This window comes from Macaca thibetana, chromosome 18 (genome assembly GCF_024542745.1).
Source record: "Macaca thibetana thibetana isolate TM-01 chromosome 18, ASM2454274v1, whole genome shotgun sequence".
NCBI classification, from domain to species: Eukaryota; Metazoa; Chordata; class Mammalia; order Primates; family Cercopithecidae; genus Macaca; species Macaca thibetana.
This window is the reverse complement of record NC_065595.1, coordinates 66,738,004-66,760,380: the sequence shown is the minus strand read 5'-3', so window position 1 is coordinate 66,760,380 and position 22,377 is coordinate 66,738,004. Positions and strand designations below refer to the sequence as shown.

Sequence of the window (22,377 nt, the reverse complement as noted above, 5' to 3'; positions counted from 1 at the left end):
TATAAAACTTTAAAACAGACAACCTTAAGGTGAAGGTAACCCATTAGGAAAAAAACAAAAAAGCTAACCCAACCCTCATAAGGAAAATGGATAAAGCTGAGAAGCACTAATGGGTTATAGAGTTTATAACCTATAGCTCATATGGTCCAATTCTATCACTGCTGAAAGTAATCACATTGTTTTACAGCCACTCTGCTGCCTGTACCGTCTCAGTCCAGCCCCTAATTCAAGTGCCCATGTTACAAGAGCTATTGTCAGCCATCATCGGCTCAGGAGGGAGCACTCACAGCCATTGGCCTATTCTCCCTTTCTTTGAGTGAGTACTTCAGGGTCAGGTTTTGGCTCGTTAGCTGCAACATAGAGTGGAGGGTAAGCCATGAGGCCCTAGCTACACAGCCCACTTGTAAGCACAAACAGAAGAGACTTATTTCTCTGGAGGTAGTGATAGAACATCTGTCTTCAGAACCGAACTCATTCAAAGACACTGAAAGAGAAACCACACATCCTCTATGAGTGCAAGCTGGTCATCCAGGTGAAGGTAAGGACTCCCCACAGCACGGAAAACATAGCCATATCCTGAGATGTGTCACTAGCTGCATTTTGTAGGCTAATTTTTCAGATTGGTCAACTCCAACTTTGCTGGTGGACTTAGACACAGACAGCTGAAAGGGTGGCCAGAGAACTGCAAATCTTAAAGGTAATCTTTTCAGTGTGTCAGGATATTTACAGTGAACAGTCTAGAAGCAGGGAAATCAGTCTGGCCACGAAATATTTGGAACAGAATAAGTTTGGTTATGTTTTGGTGTACAGTAAGTGTAAACTATTGACCCTCTAAGATAATGAGAGTCAGTGTACAATTGATCAAGAATCCATACGGCGTAAACAGATGACTCAGGTTGGAATTCTGAGTCTTCCATCTCTGGATGTGTGATCCAGGACATATTATTTAACTTCTCTCTGGTTAGTTTTCTCATCTGTAAACTGGGGTGTACACAGTATTTGTGTTATTCGAGTTGTTGAGATTTGAGTGAAGTAGCATCTGTAAAGTATTAGAGCCTATGACAACACTTGGAACAGTCATTCATTCAACAAGTATTGATTGAGTGCAAACTATGGGCCAGGTGCTGCTTGTGGTATTTAGGGTACAGTGATGGACAAAAGAGACAAAAGTCATATACAAAAAAGTCACAAACACTAATGGAGAAATGTGAGCAATTACCAGTGCTGAGAAAAATCTGAGGGATTTTTTCATTATGAAAGGAGCATGCATTTCAGGAAGACTAGATCCTGTCTACCCAGGCACATTGCTCAGAGAATGTGGCCACCTCAGGGCAACTTCCCTGACTTTCTTATGAGCCTCTTTTCTTCCTCCTTGACATTGAAAATATTTCTTAAAATATCACCCAGTGGCCAAGGAACTGGAGACCCGAATTGACCAGCCATAGTGAGCAGAGATCATGCATGGAACCTAATAGTTCCCAAGGCCCTTCAGTGGTGCGTCTCAGCACAGTGGCATCTCTGTGGGGGAGAGATGCCCAGCCAGCATCTGATCCTTACGGTTGTGCCAGGTACAAGTTTTTTGGCTTCAGTGTGACACTTGAGCCCAGCTGTCTTGATAGCCACAGTCCCTTTTGCCCTTTCATGTGCCCTTGCCCCTACTAAGTGTCCGGAAGCAGTGAATGAAGGCTTTGTTGGTGCTTGTGCTTGTCTGATTCGCTGCAGCCTGGCTGATGCTGGCTCACCCCAGTGTCTGTCTCCAACAATGGCAGAGGTTAGGGGTGTTAGTTAAAGGGACCTGACACCTGAGATAGGGCCCTCCCTTGTCCCATGGGTAATGGACTAACGTAAGTGGCGGATCCCTCTTCCGCTATGCTTCAATTCGCTCCTGTGAATCTTTTCCACACGTAAGGTTGCATGCCCAGCTATGCCAATTAGCAGAGGCTTATAAGCTCAGGATTTGAAGGCAATTGAACTGATCTGAAATGATAAAATGAATGAAAGCACAAGTAAGAACTTAATTAAAAATGTGGAATACATTCCACAGCCTTTGGAGGAATAGTTGTGCCTACCCAAAAGAACTGGTTAAAAAAAAAATTGTGTTCTGGTTCAAATACCTTTGTATGGGAGATAGTTTGTAAGCTACCTTTAAGGTGGCAACATAACTTAATTATAAAATACATATATGTTACATATGGATATTATATATGGTATAATATATATTATAGATGGATATTATATATGGTGTAATATATGCATATATGGTATAATATATAATATCCGTATATACATATAAATATATATACATAGCTGTGTGAGTTACCGAAATAATAATTTCGGTACATTATCGAAATTATATAATGAATATTACATATTCATTATATATTTTATATATATATAATAAATACAGCTTTGCTCCATAAGCATAATCTATATTAACATGAACCACCTTTAAAAATAAAATCTAGGCTGGGTGTGGTGGCTGACACCTGTAATCCTAGCACTTTGGGAAGCTGAGGTGGGAGGATCACCTGAAGCCACAAGTTCAAGACCAGCCTATGCAACATAGTGACCTCATCTTTATCTTAAAAACAAAAAAAGTACATGGTTAGCTTTTGAGGATGATGTACTGTGATGACTTTTAAATGAGATAATATATAAAAATCTATAGATTGATAGAGTTGAAATGTAAATCAAATGCTTTATCAGTTTGGTACAGGTTCAGAAATTATTTTTATCTTCCAAATTGACGTTAGAAAAGATTTCCATTTGTTTGCAGCTAAAATATATTCTCTTAACAAGTGTGTATATTCAAAAAGTCTTTGGACTGTTGAATGGATTAAGGTTTAAATTACATCAGTTAGTTTAGACTGGGGCTCTGAAAAACTAATGTGACTTATTTTGTTTCCATTAAAGTTGGTCCCCAAACACACACATTTCATTGTAATTAGCAGATTTAAGTTTTCTCCCATCAGACATTTTACCAGGCTAATAATAAGTAATAAAGTAGACTCATTTGAGTTTTCACTTGAGGTATCTGAAGCTAATCACAAAGAGAGTGAAAAAAAGTAATATAATCCACAGACCAGATCAGAAGTCCCCAAATAGCTGAGAGTTGACTGTTTGCAAGATTCATGTCTCCTAAGTTAGAAGCTGTGTAAAAATTAGAACACGTAGAACTAGCTCTGAAAAGGCAGAAAAGTGCTTTTGAGGTTTGACTTTCCCCTCCACTGAATTTTTTTTAATTAAAAGAAAGAAGGTGTTATAACCTCAGGCATACCTTAGTTATAACCCAACTTGAGACGGTATTACAATTGCCTGTATGGGTGTGGAACAGGATATCCTGAAAGGGCTCAAATCATTTTGGTTTTTTTCTAGTTGCTGAAATAAGTCTGATAAAATTTTAATTTTTTTGTTTTAGTTGGTTTCAAAAGCTTCTTTAAGTAAAAGTCACTCAGCAGCTAAGTTAAAATATTGCAATCTTTTTTTAAAAAAAAGTAAACACAATACATCCTCGAGGAAAACAGTATTTTTCAGCAAGATATGGAGACATTAATGTTGTTTACTTTTTGCATATTTGTCTCTTAATTCTCAAAGTAAGATCAGAGTGACAGAGCCATTAACCTAAAGGTTAAGAAGAGCCAAAAAAACAATTGAACTGACGCTTGAACCAGACAACCCAGATGACTGGGTCATTTCCGCAAGAGAGATTGAGAGTCATGAAGTATTTCTCTGACAAATTTTCAGTTCTCTGTTTTCATCCCAATTTGCTTCTTGACTTATGATAACCACAGTCACTGGTGTTTTAAAGATCTTGACAGTTGAACATGGATTTATAGACTGCAAAGGGCTTTAGAGAAGATTCGGTCCTATCTCTGTCTCACTTTACAGGCGAAGAGAGAGAGCCTGGGGAAGCGGAATTTTTACTCGAATTTGTACAAATAGAAGCCACCTGACTTAGCTCAGTGTTCTCGCACCCCCCAACACACCCCCTGCTGTACGTGCCACCACATACGTGTTTAGGGGTCGCATTTGCATTAACTTGAACATGGGCAATGAGTTTTGTCCAATGTGTCAGAGAAGAGGGAGCGTGTGCCTCGCCTCCCCTGCGCATGCTTTTTCTCAAATGCTCAGAGCTACCCACCTGCCTTCAGCCCTCCCTGACCCTACCTGGTGGCAGGAGTTTGAAAGAGGCAAAGCCCCTGGAGCTCTCCCCGAAGCTTTGGTAAATTAGTGTAAATTTGTGAATGACATAGGGACTGAAGGGTCTTTCAATGTAACCCTGAGAGTTTTTACACTCTTGCAGCCATCTTACTCCTTGCCAGAAATGGAAACAAACACATTTCTAGCCAAAAAAAAAAAAAAAAAAAAAAAAAAAGAAACAGACCCCAAACCAAAAAACAAAATGACAACAACAAAACAAAGCTCAAGGGGCAACAGGCAAGGGGCTGCCTGTGGCGGCGGTGGAAGGTGGGCTGAACTGCAGAGGGCAAGGGGCTGCCCGTGGCAGCAGTGGAAGGTGGGCTGAACTGCAGAGGGCAAGGGGCTGCCCGTGGCGGCGGTGGAAGGTGGGCTGAACTGCAGAGGGCAAGGGGCTGCCCGTGGCGGCGGTGGAAGGTGGGCCGAACTGCAGATGGCAAGGGGCTGCCCGTGGCGGCGGTGGAAGGTGGGCTGAACTGCAGAGGCCGGGGCCTTTCTGGGGTGACAGGAATGTGCTGCATCTTTGAGTGGTGGTGCTTTTTCAGGCATCTATAAGCATCAGAACTCACGTAATTGCACACTTTAAATGGATTCAGTTTTTGAACGTAAGTTATTTTCTGGTAAAGTTGAGTTTTAAGAAAACTCGACTGGGAGTGGTGGCTAACAGTTTGGGAGGCCGAGGTGGGAGGATTGCTTGAGTCCAGGAGTTCGAGACCAACCTGGGCAACATGGTGAGACTCCATCTCTACTAAATAAATAAATAAACAAACAAACAAACAAACCAGGCATGGTGGTGGGCACCTGTTGTCCCAGCTACTCAGGAGGCTGAGGTGGGAGGATCAATTGAGCCTGGGAAGTCAAAAAGAAAACTATCAGAAATATGACATGATAGGAATCTGATGATAAAAGCTTCTCAATTATTATTTATCTTGTTATCTTATGAATCAAATAGACTGTATTATTAATATTTTATGGTTTTAATAATAGTATCCTGGCCTGGCACGGTGGCTCACGCCTATAATCCCAGCACTTTGGGAGGCCAAGGTGGGTGGATCACGAGGTCAGGAGATGGAGACCATCCTGGCTAACATGGTGAAACCCCGTCTCTATTAAAAATACAAAAAATTAGCCAGGTGTGGTGGCAGGCGCCTGTAGTCCCAGCTACTCGGGAGGCTGAGGCAGGAGAGTGGTGTGAACCCGGGAGACTGAGCTTGCGGTGAGCCGAGATCGCACCACTGCACTCCAGCCTGAGCAACAGAGCGAGACTCTGTCTCAAAAAATATAAATAATAACAACAATAATAATAATAAAATAGTATCCTATGGTACTTTTAAGAAAGCAAAATCACCTACCTATGTGATATTGGTAGTGAAAAGTTTCTGGGTGTCAGGTACATTTGTAAATATAAGACTGTGTAGGCCGGGCGTGGTGGTTCACGCCTGTAATCCCAGCACTTTGGGAGGCCGAGACGGGCAGATCACGAGGTCAGGAGATCGAGACCATCCTGGCGAACACGGTGAAACCCTGTCTCTACTAAAAAATACAAAAAACTAGCCGGGCGTGGTGGCGGGCGCCTGTAGTCCCAGCTACTCGGGAGGCTGAGGCAGGAGAATGGCGTGAACCTGGGAGGCGGAGCTTGCAGTGAGCTGAGATCTGGCCACTGCACTCCAGCCTGGGCAACAGAGCGAGACTCTGTCTCAAAAAACAAACAAACAAAAAAAAAGACTGTGTAAGAGAAAGGTGAGTTTAACTCAAGACTCTTGCCTCTCCTACTCAGGAAAGGTCTGGAAGCTGATATTCCTGGATGTGAGAAGCAAAAAGCCCTATCTTTGTAACTTTTTGCTGACCAGAGTGCCTACCTCAGTCCACAGGCAACAGAGAAATACTTTTTTAAAAGTTTACTACTTTACTTATTTTCCATTTGACCTGATATCTAAAAATATAGGGCCATGCAGTAGCCTTCCTATCTCCAGCATAGCAGATCATTAATCTACATCTCTGGTCAACTATCTTAAGTCCACCAATTAGCTTCTATCTTTAAGCATACCATTTCAAACGGCCTCTCCCTGAGTCTCTAGGGAGGATGTCTAAATGCAGTGGCCTATTTTCATGCAACCTAATGCTCTTAAACCTGATACTATCTCTTGGACCTTGGGGTTAGGCTTAATGTGGAAGGCAGCGGAAAGGCCTAAATACTTCTCATGTAATCCAACGGAAAGAGGGCCTCTCTCTTGGTGTATAGGGTTTCTCTGCTCCTGTGATAGAAAATGAAAGCATCACAGGCTTAATATGCTAAATGGGGAGAATGTTGCGTAGCAAATAGTAAGTAAGTTCTATTACATACTTTGCCAATGCTGTTGGGTCTTTAAATAACGGAGCAGAATGCCCTCTGCGGAAGATAGTGTGTGTGCAAAGTTACAGCTCCAGAATAGCAGGGAAGACGGCCTCGCTCCCTGGCACTGCCGCCTGAGTTCCGGTCCCCTGGGCCCTGGCTTCCTCAGCTTATCTGCTGGTCTGAGCCTTCTTTCCTCCTCTCCTTGCTGGCCTCTTTTCTTCTCCCTTAGAAGCTCTCCTGTTTACCAGTATAACTCAGGAGAATTCAGGACGGTAAATAATTTAATGACCAGAAATTAGGAAAACAAGCTAGATTTTTCTCTCTCTGAAGCCCTTCCTCTAGGGTTCTCATTGATTCTTTGTGTAATTTTCTGTCTTTGATCTGTTATATTTCTGTAAAATAAGGCAATGTTTTCTGCAGTTTTTTTCCCTAAAGATACGTATTTCATCTCCGTGCATAAAGAACGAAAATAAGTAGGGATGTGCCTGAGGGTGGAATGGAGGAGATCGGAAACTGGGCAAACGTACAAAATCATGGCAAATGTCATCACCCAGCTTTCTTTTTTGATGCTAGTGTTTGAGAGAGGCAGAATGATGCTGAGAGAAGCATGTGGACCCTGAAGTCAGACTTGCAGGGATGTGAATCAAACTGAGTGACCTTGGGCATACACGGTGGCTTTACTAAGATTTCTCCTCATCTGTAGGGAGGAATGATACATCCCTTGCAAAATATAAGGCATGTAAAGCTCACAGTCAATACACAACGAAGTAAAAATATTATTAACAGGAAACTAGCTGGGTTGACATTTCAGAACACAACTTCTGCAGTCACTTTCCACTTTCAAATTCCATGATTCTGCTAGCTTGAAGAGTTTCTCCTTTTATTGAGGGAATCAATATATCATTCTGTGGACAGGAGCGAATGCCCCTGTGGGACATGCAAATTATTATTCAAGGGAGGCATTGCAACCTAGAGGAAACAGCACAGATTTGGAGCCAAAGACCTGGTTATGGAAAAAAAAAAAAACCCAAAAACAAACAAACAAAAAAACACCTCACCATATTAGCAATGTGACCTAGAGAAAAAAAAGACTTTGTTTTGTTTTGATTTTAACAATAAAATTGCTAAGGCAGGAAGATCACTTAAATCCAGTTCAAGGCCCCATCTTTACAAAAAGTAAGAAAATTAGCTGTGTGTGGGGTAGCACATGCCTGAAGTCCCAGCTACTTGGAGGTTGAGGTGGGAGGATCACTTGAACCCAGGAATTAGAGGTTGCAATGAGCCATTATTGCACAACTCCACTCCAGCCTGAGTGACAGAGTGACACTTCAATCTCAAGAAAACTAAATTAATAAAATTAAAATAAATAAAATTATGTGTTCCTGCCTGGGTGCAGTGGCTCACACCTGTAATCCCAGCACTTTAGGAGGCTGAGGTGGGCAGATCACTTGAGGCCAGGAGTTCAAGACCAGCCTGGGCAACATGGCCAAACCCCATCTCTACTAAAAAAATACAAAAATTAGCCAGTTGTGGTGGTGGGTGCCTGTAATCCCAGCTACTATGGAGGCTGAGGCATGAGAATCACTTGAACCCAGGAGGCAGAGGTTACAGTGAGCAGAGATCATGCCACTGCACTCCAGCCTGGGTAACAGAACCAGACTCTGTCTCAAAAAAAAAAAAAAATTATGTGTTCCGAACCCTCTAGGTAAAAAGCCAGAATTTTGATGTACAGATTTTGTTTTTAGGAACCGCTAATGCTGAACCAAACAAGAACAGCTGTTTATTATTCTTTGACATCTCAACTGACAACAAATTAGAACCAAAGCTCCCATCTGAAAGTGCAAAGAGGGATGCAAATGTCACGGGGGAACAGCAGAGATTTAAGGAGCGGAGAAGAAAAGAAGTAGAAAAACATTTGTCATTGATAAAGAAAAGTGACGGTGTGTGAGGCATTTGTAATAAAAAATTGGGGGCAGTAGACAAGGATTCGTCAGAGGGCAAAAAAGTGCGCGGTTGAGCAGGACAACGGGGAGGCCTGTGGAGCTGGGCCCAGTGGCACAACTGGTGAAATTGACTAATGAGAGACGTTTTTTCTTATTACTAGAAAAATTATTAGCAAATTGGCTGAAAGCTTGGAATTTTAAAATTTTGCTTCACAATAGAAAAACTAAACCCAACAATACTGTGTGGTTGCAAACAGTCCCAGTGGTCACAGAACAATGAACAAGGGAGAGACATACGTGGTGGACTCAGGAAACAGCCACGCAGGCGAAGGAGCGTGGTTTCCTTCCATGAGCCTGTTGCGCTAAGGGCTGCAGTTTTAGATTAACCACATATCACACAGTCATGTCTTTCTGCTGTTAGTTAACAGTTATTGATTGCTTAGTTATTGATTGTGTGATCTGCACTGGACAAAGCAAAAGCTCATTTAATCCTCATGAGAACTCAAGATATGAGTTCAAGTTTTATTTGCATTTTAGAAGGGAATATGTTGAGTGACAGAGTGGCCAATAATTCACCTGAAATCACACAACTAGAAGGTGTTTGGGATTTGAGCTCATTGCCAAACCAGAGATGATAATGCCAGTCCTTTCTAACTCACAGGGTTTTGGAGGAGGGTCAAACAGAAGGAGATAAGTGAAAATGTAATGTAAAACATAAGCCACCTTACCAGTATGTATCATTGAGCTGACTAAATGCTAATTATATGCTAACAGAAAACAATTTTTTTTTCTTTTTTGAGATGGAGTCTCGCACTGTCGCCCAGGCTGGAGTGCAGTGGCGCGATCTCGGCTCACTGCAAACTCTGCTTCCCAGGTTCACACTAATCTCCCACCCCACTCTTCAAGTAGCTGGGACTACAGGCACCCGCCACTATGCCCGGTTAATTTTCTGTATTTTTAGTAGAGACAGGGTTTCACCATGTTAGCCAAGATGGTCTTGATCTCCTGACCTTGTGATCCACCCACTTTGGCCTCCCAAAGTGCTGTGATTACAGGCGTGAGCCACCGCATCTGGCCACCGAAAATAATTTTAAACCTTTTGGAGATTGGACAATATTATCATATTTAAATATTAATTAAAATAGTTGCTGGGTGCAGTGGCTCATGCCTGTAAGGACGCCAAGGCGAGTGGATCACCTGAGGTCAGGAGTTCAAGACTAGCCTGGCCAACATGGTGAAACCCCATCTCTACTAAAAATACAAAAATGAGCTGGGCATGGTGATGGGCACCTGTAATCCCAGCTACTCGGGAGGCTGAGGCAGGAGAATTGCTTGAACCTGGGAGGCGGAGGTTGCAGTGAGCCAAAATCGCGCCACTGCACTCCAGCATGGGCAACAGAGCAAGACTCCCTCTCAAAAAATATATGTACATGTTATATATATGCACATATATATATTTAGTATATTTTATAGGCCTAATCAAACAAGTAACTAACATTGTTAAAGTGTGAACGTTCACCAATGTAGATGGATCTCAAAAACACACTGTTGAGAAAAAAAAAAAGCAAGTCGTGGGATGCCATGCACCATTTTTTGCAATTTGTTCAAATGTCGGAAATATAAAGCAGTACTATATATTATATATGGATAAATACACATTTAGTGAAATTGTAAAACCGTGGAGGATGTTGAAGTTTATTTAACACCAGCTGCTCTACCAGATAAGCCCTGAAATTTTAATAGCTTGGACACAAAAATGCTTATTTATTCTCATTTATATCACAGCCTAATGGATGTTTCTGGCTCCACGTGGAAACCCAAGAACCCTGGCTGATTCCATCGTGGGGTCTTTTGTTCCCCAGGGGCAACTGGGGAGAAGGACAAGGGAAAAGCATGTCTTCTTCATCACAACTTGTCCAGAGAAGGACGTTATCACCTCTGTCCAGGTTCCCGTGGGCAGCACGCCATGACACACCACACCTGACTGCACGGGAGACTGGGAACTGTATTTTAACCTCCCACTCAAGAGGAAAGATCACTGATCCTGGTGAACTCACAGGGTTTTGAGAGGATGCACATGAACCTCTGGCTAGTTGCCACGTGTAGTCGGGGGGCGGGGGGAAGGAAAGCTAAAGGAAATATGCCAAATGTCGTATTTTTTGAAGTTGTATGAAGGGTACATGTGTATCATGGCACACTCTGTACTTTTCTTTGTGTTTAAATGTTTTAGTTTTTAAAAAGACCAAAAGACGGGAAACGTGAACCTTTTCTTAGGGCTACCTATGAACCTGCCTGTGATCTCAAGCTAGAACTGGGCTGGCGAACTAAGGCTCACAAGCCAACAACAGCTTTTATGTTTTTAAAGAATTAAATAAATAAATAAATAGAAGAAGAAGAATATATGACAGAGACTGTATGTGGCTGAAAAGCCTAAAATATTTACTATCTGGCCCCTCTGAAGGAAAAGTTTGTCAGCCCATGTCAGAACAAAAGAAAATATGATGTATTGTCTTAAAAGCATAAGTTAAAACTCACTATATGCCAGGCACTGAGCTGATACATAAATTCTTTCAGAAATTTTATCCTTATGACAGCACAATCAAGTAGGCCAATGAAGAAATTGAAGCACAGAGAGCTTAGGTAACCTACACAAGATCACACAGCTATTCTAACCCTAGCAGTATGATTCCAGAGCCTACCTTCTTCACTACTGTATTATTCTGTCTTCCTAATTTGCTTTTCCATTTTTCAAATTTAGAAGTATTTTCTGAACCATAATAATGAATTGATGAAATTATAGTTTACGTTCAAATTTTATTTCACATTTACATATATGTACCTGTATATCTACAGTTTCAGCAGATGAGCCTTGTTGAAGGCACTAATGTTATCTATGGATTTCACTTCAGTGTAGTAAAGGCAGCATTATTAAATACTTGCTGTCATGAAAGATAAGGTAAGACTGAAATGTTTCAGGTTAGTGGAGACTAAGGAGAAATAACTTCTGAAAGCAATGTGAGGTTCTGGGACAGAGAAGATACTAGGAGAAAAACTGTTAACAATTGAAGAAGGTCTATAGTTGGGTTAATAATATTATACCACTATTAATTTCCTAACCTTGATAATTATACTGAGGTTATGAAATACACTAATATTAGGAGAAATGGTATGAAGAAGATGAGGGAATTCTTTGTACTGTTTTTGCAATTTTTCTTCAAATCTAAAATGATCCAAAATTAAAGTTATAAAAGAAATACAAGTGGTTCTGAGAGACCAATAATAAACATATGCAGTGAACATTTATTGAGTCTCCACATACACAAGAAGGGCTGTCAGGTCAGATGGCACCCTCACCAGCTAAGCCTTGCCTGCAGCAGCTCCAGGGTGAGCAGACGGACCCCCGAGTGATCCACTGAGAGAGTTCCCATCAGCTGAGGCAATTCTCTGGAGAAGGGTCCTCACAGTCCATTTGGGGAACACCTGGAGGATGGGGTACCATCTGATGAAGGGGTTCCCAGGGGCATCATAGTATGATAATGACATTTGCTGCTAAGACTGTGAAGACAGGGACTGGAAAGTGGTCATTGGAGCCATCACACCTGCAGTCATGCCGAGGCGAGTACAGTCAGAGCAGCACCTGCCGAGCTGGAGGGAGGTGAAGGGATGGAAGGCTCATGGAGTTAGGTTGAATAATACAGTCATGCCGAGGCGAGTACAGTCAGAGCAGCGCCTGCCGAGCTGGAGGGAGGTGAAGGGATGGAAGGCTCATGGAGTTAGGTTGAATAATACAGTCATGCCGAGGCGAATACAGTCAGAGCAGTGCCTGCCGAGCTGGAGGGAGGTGGAGGGATGGAAGGCTCATGGAGCTAGGTTGAATAATACAGGTGCGTACAGCAAGTATAGACCACTCTTCTAGCAAACTTGGATGGAAAGGGGAAGCTAAAAAAATCAGGTGTCTGCTAGAGGGACATGTAAAGAAAAATCGGTTCTGTTATGAATACCTGCTACACCACAGCCTCTTCCTAGTGGACCTTTACCGGCAAGTGGCCATGTTTGTCCCAGCTCTGGCCACAGCTAATTTGATCTTGACTGGGCTGGTGTCTAGTCTACAGAAGCAGTCAGTGCCTGGCAGGAGGGTCTTGCCGATGGCACGGGGGTGACCAGCCAAACAAACCTGGTCTTTCCTTTGGGGGAGCTTGAATCTGAGGCTGACTTTGCAGAAGGTGAGACGGGCAGCTGAGCCCGAGCTGGCACCAGAGTTGCTCTCGGGTCATCAGAGCTGGGTTGGATCATCAGAGCTCCAGCTAGTCACCAAGGAGCTGCCGCCTTCCAGTTTTCCTTGGCCTGCCTGAGAGCTGCTGAGAGTATTTCCTCTCTGTCTGTGAAGTCTCATATGACATCCTTATTAACTAAATATCTGAAAGGTATCCTCCTTTTCCAATCCTCTCAAAGAGCCTAACTCAAAGCAGATGGTATGAGGGGACTGAGAAGGGCTTTGCATTGCATTGTGCCAAAGCTAAGATTCCATGAGTCGTAAGGCACACTACTGTTATACACCGAGAGAAAAAACCCTTGCAATAGAATGGTAAGGGGACTTCATTGCAAAAAACATGCTGGTCTCAGAGATGCTCAATATGAAAAAATATGTCTTAGAATTGATGAAATACAGCACATTCAGAAAATGAGTGTTGGAGACACTTACAGATTGAGTTAAAGACATGGTTAGGCAGACAGAGACGAAGATACATCAGGGAGACAGGGTGGGATGCTTCCAACAGAAGCAGGAAGGAACCGGCTCAGGGTTGCTGAGGAGTTTCCATCTTCCTGACATGTATGGTGGGCCCTACAGATGTGGATGGAGAGAAATATGTAGTTGAAGAAAGAGAGATTTCAATAGGTTAGGCTTGGAGGCCTCACTTTTCTGAGTCATTAGGAGGCAATTTTGTATTTCCTTTTGGAATTATTTCAGGACCATTTTTTTATGAGTTCTTTTATAAGCTCAGACTCGTATTTCTGAGTTTTAACTGCATTTTACCAGTGATTCTATGAGATGGCTGAGAGTGTAAAGATGTAGAATTTAGTGTTTAATAAAAGACAAACCAGCTCTAACACAAGAGTGTTGCTTCTGTGCACATGCTGTATTTCAGCAGAATTGCGACTATAAATTTCACATAATATTACCAAATGATGTGATCTCATATTATGACGTTTAATGAAAGGACTGCAAGCTCAAAGGCACAATGCTAGAAAATCTGCCGTCAGTGCATGGTCTTTATTACACCCAGAAAGGGCCTGAAAGTTCAGGTGAACCTACTTCTTGATTCACAGATGAGTAAATGAGGCCAGCATGTGACAGAAATTGCCCAGCATCACACAGAGTATGAGGAAACAGGAGTTCAGAATTTCTCATTCCAGATAAGAGGATTCCTCTATGTGCTCCACCACTCACTTGGAAGATTTTATAAGTTCTTCCTTCAAATTAAGTTTTTTTGAGACACAGTCTAACTTTGTTGCCCAGGCTGTAGTGCAGTGGTGCAATCACAGCTCACTGCAGCCTCAAACCTCTGTGCTCCAGCTATCCTCCCACCTCAGCGTCCCAAGTGGCTGGGACTACAGGCATGCACCACTATGTCTGACTGATTATTTTTTGTAGAGACAAGATTTCACTACGTTGCCCAGGCTGGGCTTGAACTCTTGGGCCCACATGACCCTCTTACCTCGAACTCCCAAAGTGCTGGCATTACAAGTGTCAGCCATCATGCCTGGCCCAAATTAAATGTTTTAATTCATTTTTGAACAAAGTTGTATGTGTTCCAGATTTGCTTTCCATGAAGATACCCATTTTGCTAACGTTCAACTCAAGATGAAGAGATTCTTGAGTTTGGGACTTTGACATTCGATGCATCGGTGCCATGTTGGTGCATTATTTTGATTTGTTCTGGGGGATCATAAGCTCTTCAAGGGCAGTGGTTGCAGCAGCACTCTGCCGAACTCAAGACTGCACCTGTACTTTCACCTCACCTAGTGCTACTTTAAAAATGACTGAGCAGACAGAGACGTTCCATCATCTCAGGGAAGACCAACCTCCCCAGCTCAGTGTTTGAGGACTCTATAATCAGACAGCAATAGAGCTGCCAGCCATATCCCCACTGGGTCATACCCCACATTCAAGTCACCCTGATTAGGTTTCTTTTCTCCCTCAAACTCCCATTGCATCAATCTCTGTGCCTTTGTTCATGCTACCACCAAAAGCCTGAAAGCATTTTCTGCCTGTCAACCTCTTCAAATGCATTTCCAGCCATGGTACTGCTCAGCCCTTAGCAAATGCCTGCTGTTTGCAGGTGTCAGGGCAGGCAGGCACGGGCCTCCAGTGCTGCACAAAAAGGACCTTGTCTCTGCCATCAGAGGTTTTGCAGTCCAGTGGGAGGGAGCCACACCAACACACAACACACAGCAATATGCACATCATCATCAACAGTGGTAACTGCTATGAAGCCAAACACCGGAGTGCTGAGATCAAATAGCAGGAGAACCTAATTTAGCCTTCCTGGTGGTCTGGAAAGGCTCCTCTGAAAAAGTAACATTTGAGATGACATTTGAAAAACCTTTAACCTCCAGCAACATCGACGTGTGCATAATTCCTGGAAAAGGGCACGGTGTTTCCTGCCTGGGTCCTTTTGTTCACTGTGTTCCCTTGGTCTAGAACCTCCTTGACTCACCCATCACCCACACTGCTGCATTCTAGTGTTTCCTTCTGTAGCTGACCTATTCCTGTCTATACTCCAGACAAGTGTCACCTCCTCAGAAAACCTTCCACGAGTTTCCCCCTCTTGTCCTCTCATCATGTGGGCTTGGCATTCCGTTTTATAAGCCCAGAGCACCTTACCATAGCACCTGCTATGAAATGCTGACATCACCTGGCCTGCTCAGCCACCGTTTCCTCAACTAAATTCTTCAAGGGCGGAAGTAAATCATCTTTGTAGACCCAGACTCTAAAACAGCATGTGGTATGTGGTAGGCATCTTGTAAATGTTCTTGAAGATCCATCATTTATTTATCCAGAGGGCCCCAAACACTGGAAGGTTACGATTCTCATTTGTTGAAAAACACAACTGTAGGAGAAATCTGTGACCCCATAGTATCTTTTGGTTTTATTGCTTCCAAGATGCAAAACACTAATGAATACTTGGTTTTTAAACTTCTGGCTTGAATTTTGATCACCATTAGGCAAACAACCAAGTGAGTCAATCAAGCCTAACTTACACGCTTTACAGGAAAACATTAGAGGTGGAAAGGGCCATGTCATTCACTTAGATGTTGTTTCTTTTTACATTTTAACATATTTAAGAACTATGTTTAATAATCAGATAATACTACTTATACTACTAATACAGTAGCAGCCAGAAAGAACTATCAGAGAATCTAAGCGGGGGCATTTCAAACTGGGTTCCTTGGAGTCCTGGTTATGTGGAAATGTCTCAGGGAGGACTGTAGGGTCTCTGGGACTTCCGTGTCACTGCTGTGGTTCCATCTGTTTCCCCATCCTTCTGCGTGCCCCAAACACCTCAGGCTCTATAACAAACTATCTTGGAAATGGCCTCTTCTTATCTTAAAGCTCTCATGATTTTGGGCGGCTGTCAGCTCAACAAGAGACTTGTTTTAATCAATGTTTACTTGTCTAGGTTAAAGGGTTCTGGACTCAGGAAATACTTTCGAACTTGAGAAATAAGACTGTGACCCAAAGAGTGGGATGGGGCAGCAAGATGGTCCCGGGCAGCAGGGTCAGAGGACCTCAGTGTTCAGCTCCAGCCCCTTCCAGCTGCAGCCCTGGAGCAAGTGACTCCACTCTCCGGTGCCTCACACTCAGTGTCTGTGACACGGGAAACATGCTGTGACCTTCCTCAGACGGCCGCTGGAGGATTAAGGGAGACACCAAATGTAGGAGTTGTTTACCATGGTGATAATGATTATGTATGGAAGTAATACTACGAAGGCTGTGAAAATAAGTTTAAAAGCTGTAAGCACAGAAAATATTTTTGTTTCACTGCCTCCAAGATGCAAAGTCTCAACAGTATTTGGTTTTTATCATCTGTCTTGTGTTTTGATAGCCATTAGGCAGACAATCAGGAGAGTCGATAAAGTCTAGGTTTTTATGTTTTATGGAAAGGCATGAGAAATAGAAAAGGCCGTACCATTCATTCATTTAGATGTTGTTCCTTTTAACACACTTAAGAACTATATTGAGCAGTTAGAGAGTAATATTTAAATTTTCACCGGTGTGCAGACAACCAGAAGGAACTTTCAGAGAGGATTTCAAACTGAGTTCCTCGGAGTCCTGCTTCTGTGGAGACATCTCAGGGAGGGATTGTAGGGTTTCTGGGACTTCAGGGTCACTTCTGTGGTCCCACCTAAGTTCCCCCATGCGTCTGTGTGCCCAAAGCACCTCAGGCTCCATGAAACACTACCTTGGAAGTAGTCCCTTCCTTGTCTTAGTGCCCTCGTGGTTTGTGTAAGCTTATGCGTTTCCTGGATCTCCCTTGGCTCTGTGTCTGGCTTCCCGAAGATCTGGCTTCTTGAGTATGCACTGCAAAATGCTGATTGCCTACTTTCCTTACTACCCTCATCTGTGTCCTTCAACGCTGCCTGTCCCACTCCAGCAGGGACCCTCTATTTTCTTGTTTTATGCAAAGTCTCATTTTTCTACTAGGTCAACATTCTGGAGGCCTGGAGGGCCTCTGGCATGGTGTTTTGTGAAGGCTCTGGAGTGAACTGCATTCTAAGCTGAAAATGGTCAGGGCATGGTGTGGCCATGTCCCCAGCCGGCTCCTGGTTGGGATGGGCCCTGTTAAACCGCACCCCGCCCATTGTGCTGTGGGCCACAGAGACATACACAACCATTATTCATTACACAGGAATTTAGCTACATTTATTTCTCTAAAATTAAACGCAGTTAGCTTGAGAGTTTTAGTAAATGTTAAGTATGTATAATTAATACCAAATATTTTGCTCAGAGGTTCTCAACAGATCATTTGTGATTAATCAGCTGATTCTGAAGATTATTCAAGTAAAAGACTTAGTAGCCACATTTGCCTAGATAAGACCCTCAAAACTCACAATCACAGAGATGCACACACATACCCAGACATGTACACACACACACACAGGCACACATTGGCATTTTACATACTAGGCCCTAAAGAGGATAATTTCCTCCCAAGTTTGTGACTTCAAATGTTTCTTAAAATCATAGTTCATTTCTGGCTGGGGGCAGTGGCTCACGCCTGTAATCCCAGCACTTTGAGAGGCCAAGGCGGGCAGATCACGAGGTCAGGAGATCGAGACCATCCTAGCTAACACAGTGAAACCCCGTCTCTACTAAAAATACAAAAATTAGCCGGGCGTGGTGGTGGGCGCCTGTAGTCCCAGCTACTTGGGGGGCTGAGGCAGGAGAATGGCGTGAAGCCGGGAGGCGGAGCTTGCAGTGAGCCGAGATCGCGCCACTGCACTCCAGCCTGGGCGACAGAGCGAGACTCCGTCTCAAAAAAAAAAAAAAAAAAAAACAAAAGAAAAGAAAAATCAAAGCTCATTTTCACTTTCTCCATTTCTTTCTTTTCTTTTCTTTCTCTCTTTTTTTTTTAACTTTCCATGCTGAGGGAAGTTTAGAAAATCTAAATGAAAATCCTTTTCTAAGAAGTAGCCTCTCACAGCAAAACGTTGTGTTTTAAATCCGTCAAATAAGTGATATCTACCTGTCTCCCAAACTTATGGGATCTTCATGAGGATTCAATAAGATAACTGATAGGTAAGTACTTACGTATTGTGAAATTGTATACAGATGTAAGGGACTGCTTTCATAATTGCAGTTGTTATTGCCTCATTTATTATTATTGTGGCTAGGAGTTTGGTGTGAGTCTATCATCAGCTGGAGACTTTTCTGGAAGAAATAGCAGACCACCATTAGGACTGAACATAAAAACACCAATAATTTTCTTAGTGCCTTTCCTAGCTTTTCAAAGAGTCTCATGGCAGGTAGCACCATGCTTCTTTGAGTTCCATTTTATCATTCTAATGCTTTACTTAAATATTATCAGGCAGGAAGGTTTATGGCAAATACTGCTCAGAAATTCATTCAATATACATTACTGGTGGCTGCCTGCATGCTAGGCCCCAGTCATATATGGATGAAACAGACAAAAATCTCTGCCTTGTCCTAGCCAGACCAATCAGACAAGAGAAATAAGAGCATCCAAATAGGAAGAGAGGAAGCCAGCTAGATCTAGAAAACCCCATAGTCTCAGTCAAAAAGCTGCTCCAGTTGATAAACAACTTCAGCAAAGTTACAGGATAAAAAATCAATGTATAAAAATCACTAGGCATTCCTTTTTTTTTTTTTTTTTTTTTTTTTTGACAGAATCTCACTCTGTTGCCCAGGCTGGAGTACAGTGGCATGATCTCAGCTCACTGCAACCCTGGCCTCCTGGATTCAAGGAATTCTCCTGCCTCAGCCTCCTGAGTCATATACACCAGCAAAAGCCAAGCCAAAAGCTAAATCAGAAAGGCAATCCCATTCACAATTGCCACATAAAGAATAAAATAGCTAGGGATATGGCTAACCAGAGAGGTGAAATATCTCTATAAGGAGATTACAAAACATTGCTCAGAGAAATCAGAGATGACACAAACAAATGGAAAAACATCCCATGCTCATGGATAGGAAGAATCAATATCATCAAAATGGCTATACTGCCCAAAGCAATTTACAGATTCAATGGTATTCCTATTAAACTACCAATGACATTTTTCACAGAACCAGAAAAAAAGCTATTTTAAAATTTGTATGAAACCAAAAAAGAGCTCAAATAGCCAAGGCAATCCTAAGCAAAAATGACTAAGCTGGAGGCATCATGTTACCTGAATTCTAACTATACTACAAGGCTACAGTAACCAAAACAACATGCTACTGGTACAAAAACAAGCACATAGACCAATGGAACAGAATAGAGAGTCCAGGAATAAGGCCACACACCTACAACTATCTGATCTTCAACAAAGCTGGCAAAAACAACCAAGGGGGAAAAGATTCCCTATTCAGTAAATGGTGCTGGGATAACTGGCTAGCCATATGCAGAAGACTGAAGCTGGATCCCTTCTTTACACCATAGACAAAAATCAACTCGAGATGGATTAAAGACTTAAATGTAAAACCCAAAACCATAAAAACCCTGGAAGACAACCTAGGCAATACCATCTTGGACATAAAATGGGCAAAGATTTCACAACAAAGACACCAGAAGTAATCACAACCAAAGCAAACATTGGCAAATGGGATCTAATTAAACTTAAGAACTGCACAGAAAAAGAAACTATCAACAGGGTAAACAGAATAGGAGAAAATATTTGCAAACTCTGCATCTGACAAAGGTCTAACACCCAGCATCTATAAGGAACTTAAACAAATTTACAAGAAAAAAACAACCCCATTAAAAAGTGGGCAAAGGACATGAACAGACACTTCTCAAAAGAAGACCTGGATGCAGTGAACAAGCATAGGAAGAAAAGCTCAGTATCACTGATAACTAGAGAAATGCAAATCAACACCACAATGAGATACAGTCTCACATTAGTCAGAATGGGTATTATTAAAAAGTCAAAAAATAACAGCTGCTGTCAAGGTTGCAGAAGAAAGGGAATGCTTATACACTGTTGGTGGTAGTGTAAATTAGTTCAACCATTGTGGAAAATAGTATGGCGATTCCTCAAAGAGCTAAAAGCAGAACTACCATTCCACCCAGCATCCCCATTACTGGGTATATACCTAGAGGAATGTAAATCATTCTACCATAAAGACACATGCACACAAAAGTTCATTGTAGCAGTATTCACAATAGAAAAGCCACGGAATCAACCTAAATGTCCATCAATGACAGATTGGATAAACAAAATGTGGTGCATATACACCATGGAATGCTATGCAGCCATAAAAAAGAATGAGATCACGTCTTTTCCGGGAACATGGATGGAGCAGGAGGATATTATCCTTAGCAGACTAATGCAGGAGCAGAAGACCAAATACCACATGTTCTCGCTTGTAAGTGGGAGCTAAATGATAAGAACTTATGAACACAAAGAAGGAAGCAACAGACACTGGGTCTATTCGACAGGGTACTGGGTACTATTGGGTACTGGGCTTAATACCTGGGTGATGAAATAATATGTGGCATGACAGACAGTGAGGAGTCAGGGACTATGCCAAGCTGATGTGACAGTGTACTTCTCATGGATGTAGCTTCTTCAAAGTATGGTCCAGTTAAAGTATGGTCCCGTAAAATCTTTAGGTTATTTATGGGGATAAAAAACTATACATTAGTTATAATGTGCAGATGATGGGTGCACTAAAAATCTCAGAATTCACCACGATGTAATTCATCCATGTTGCCAAAAACTGCTTGCACCCCAAAAGCTATTGAAATTAAAAAAATATATTTAAGTTATGTTGCTGAAGTGTCCTTTAGAAATATCAATTGGCTGGGTGTGGTGGCTTATGCCTGTAATCCCAGCACTATGGGAGGCCAAGGCGGGAGGATCACTTGAGGTTGGGAGTTCGAGACCAGCCTGACCAACATGGAAAAATCCTGTCTCTATTAGAAATACAAAATTAGCCAGGAGTGGTGGCGCATGCCAGTAATCCCAGCTACTCTGGAGGCTGAGGCAGGAGAATCCCTTGAACCCGGGAGGCAGAGGTTGTGGTGAGCTGAGAGCGTGCCACTGTACTCCAGCCTGGGTGACAGCGAGACTGCGTCTCAAAAAAAAAAAAAAAAAAAAATTATCAATTTACACTCTCACCAACTGTTTTTATTTGTATTTCTTCAATTAGTACTGAATTTGAACTTTTAAAACATATTTATTGGACATTCATTGTTCTCTATTGCATAATCAAGTTTTCTTCCACTGGTACAAATGTCAACTTGACATTTGTATATATATTTGTTATAATTACCATATATCCTGGGTTTACATGTAAGCCTTTCATTCTATTTATTCGCAATTCATCACCACATTGCTTTAATTATTATAGTTTTATAATATATTTTAATACCAAATAGTGTGTCCCTAACATTGCCTTTTATTTTCAGAAATTTTATGGTTATTGTCACATGTCTGTTCTTTCAGATAAAATATGGAATCATTTTGTTTGGTAAGGTCATTTGGTTGGGGATTATACAGAAACAATTGAATTTACACGTTAATTTAGGGAAAAATGGTATTTTTTCTCTCAGTATCTTCTTTTTCAATATTTATTTTATAATTGGCCACCTTATAAGCTGTCTTATTGTTCCTGATTTTTGTTCATTTATTTGTTAATCCTGGGTTTTCAATAAGTAAAAACATGCCATCAGAAAATAATACTAACTTTGTTTCTTTCCTTTCAGTATTGAAACCTCTTATTGCATTTTTTTGGTTAATTTTATGTCAGTATATCCACATTAATGTTAAAACAAGTTGTGCTAAATGAAACTTAAACTGATTCTAACATTAATTCAAAGCATTTTGGTTTTGTCTTGTTTTTACCATTTTGCTTGCTGTAACAATAGTTTTTCAGAAAAGAGGCTGGGTGCAGTGGCTCATACCTGTAGTCCCAGTGCTTTAGAGGCTGAGGCAGGAAGATTGCTTGAGGCCAGGAGTTCAAGACAAGCTTGGGCAACATAGTGAGACCCTGTGTCTACAAAATATAAAAACGTAACCAAGTGTGGTGGTATGTGCCTGTGGTCCCAACTACTTACCAAGTGTGGTGGTATGTGCCTGTGGTCCCAGCTACTTGGGAGGCTCAGGTGGGAGGGTTGCTTGAGCCCAGGAGTTTAAGGCTGTGTTGGCGCCACTGCACTCCAGCCTGGGCAACACAGC

The 22,377-nt window shown here is 42.0% G+C and overlaps 1 long non-coding RNA gene across 1 annotated transcript in view; it reads left to right on the top strand.

Annotated features, from left to right (window-relative positions):
* LOC126941142 (uncharacterized) overlaps positions 1–22,377 on the top strand; it is a 180,339-nt gene that overhangs the window by 118,612 nt on the left and 39,350 nt on the right. The window lies entirely within an intron of this gene.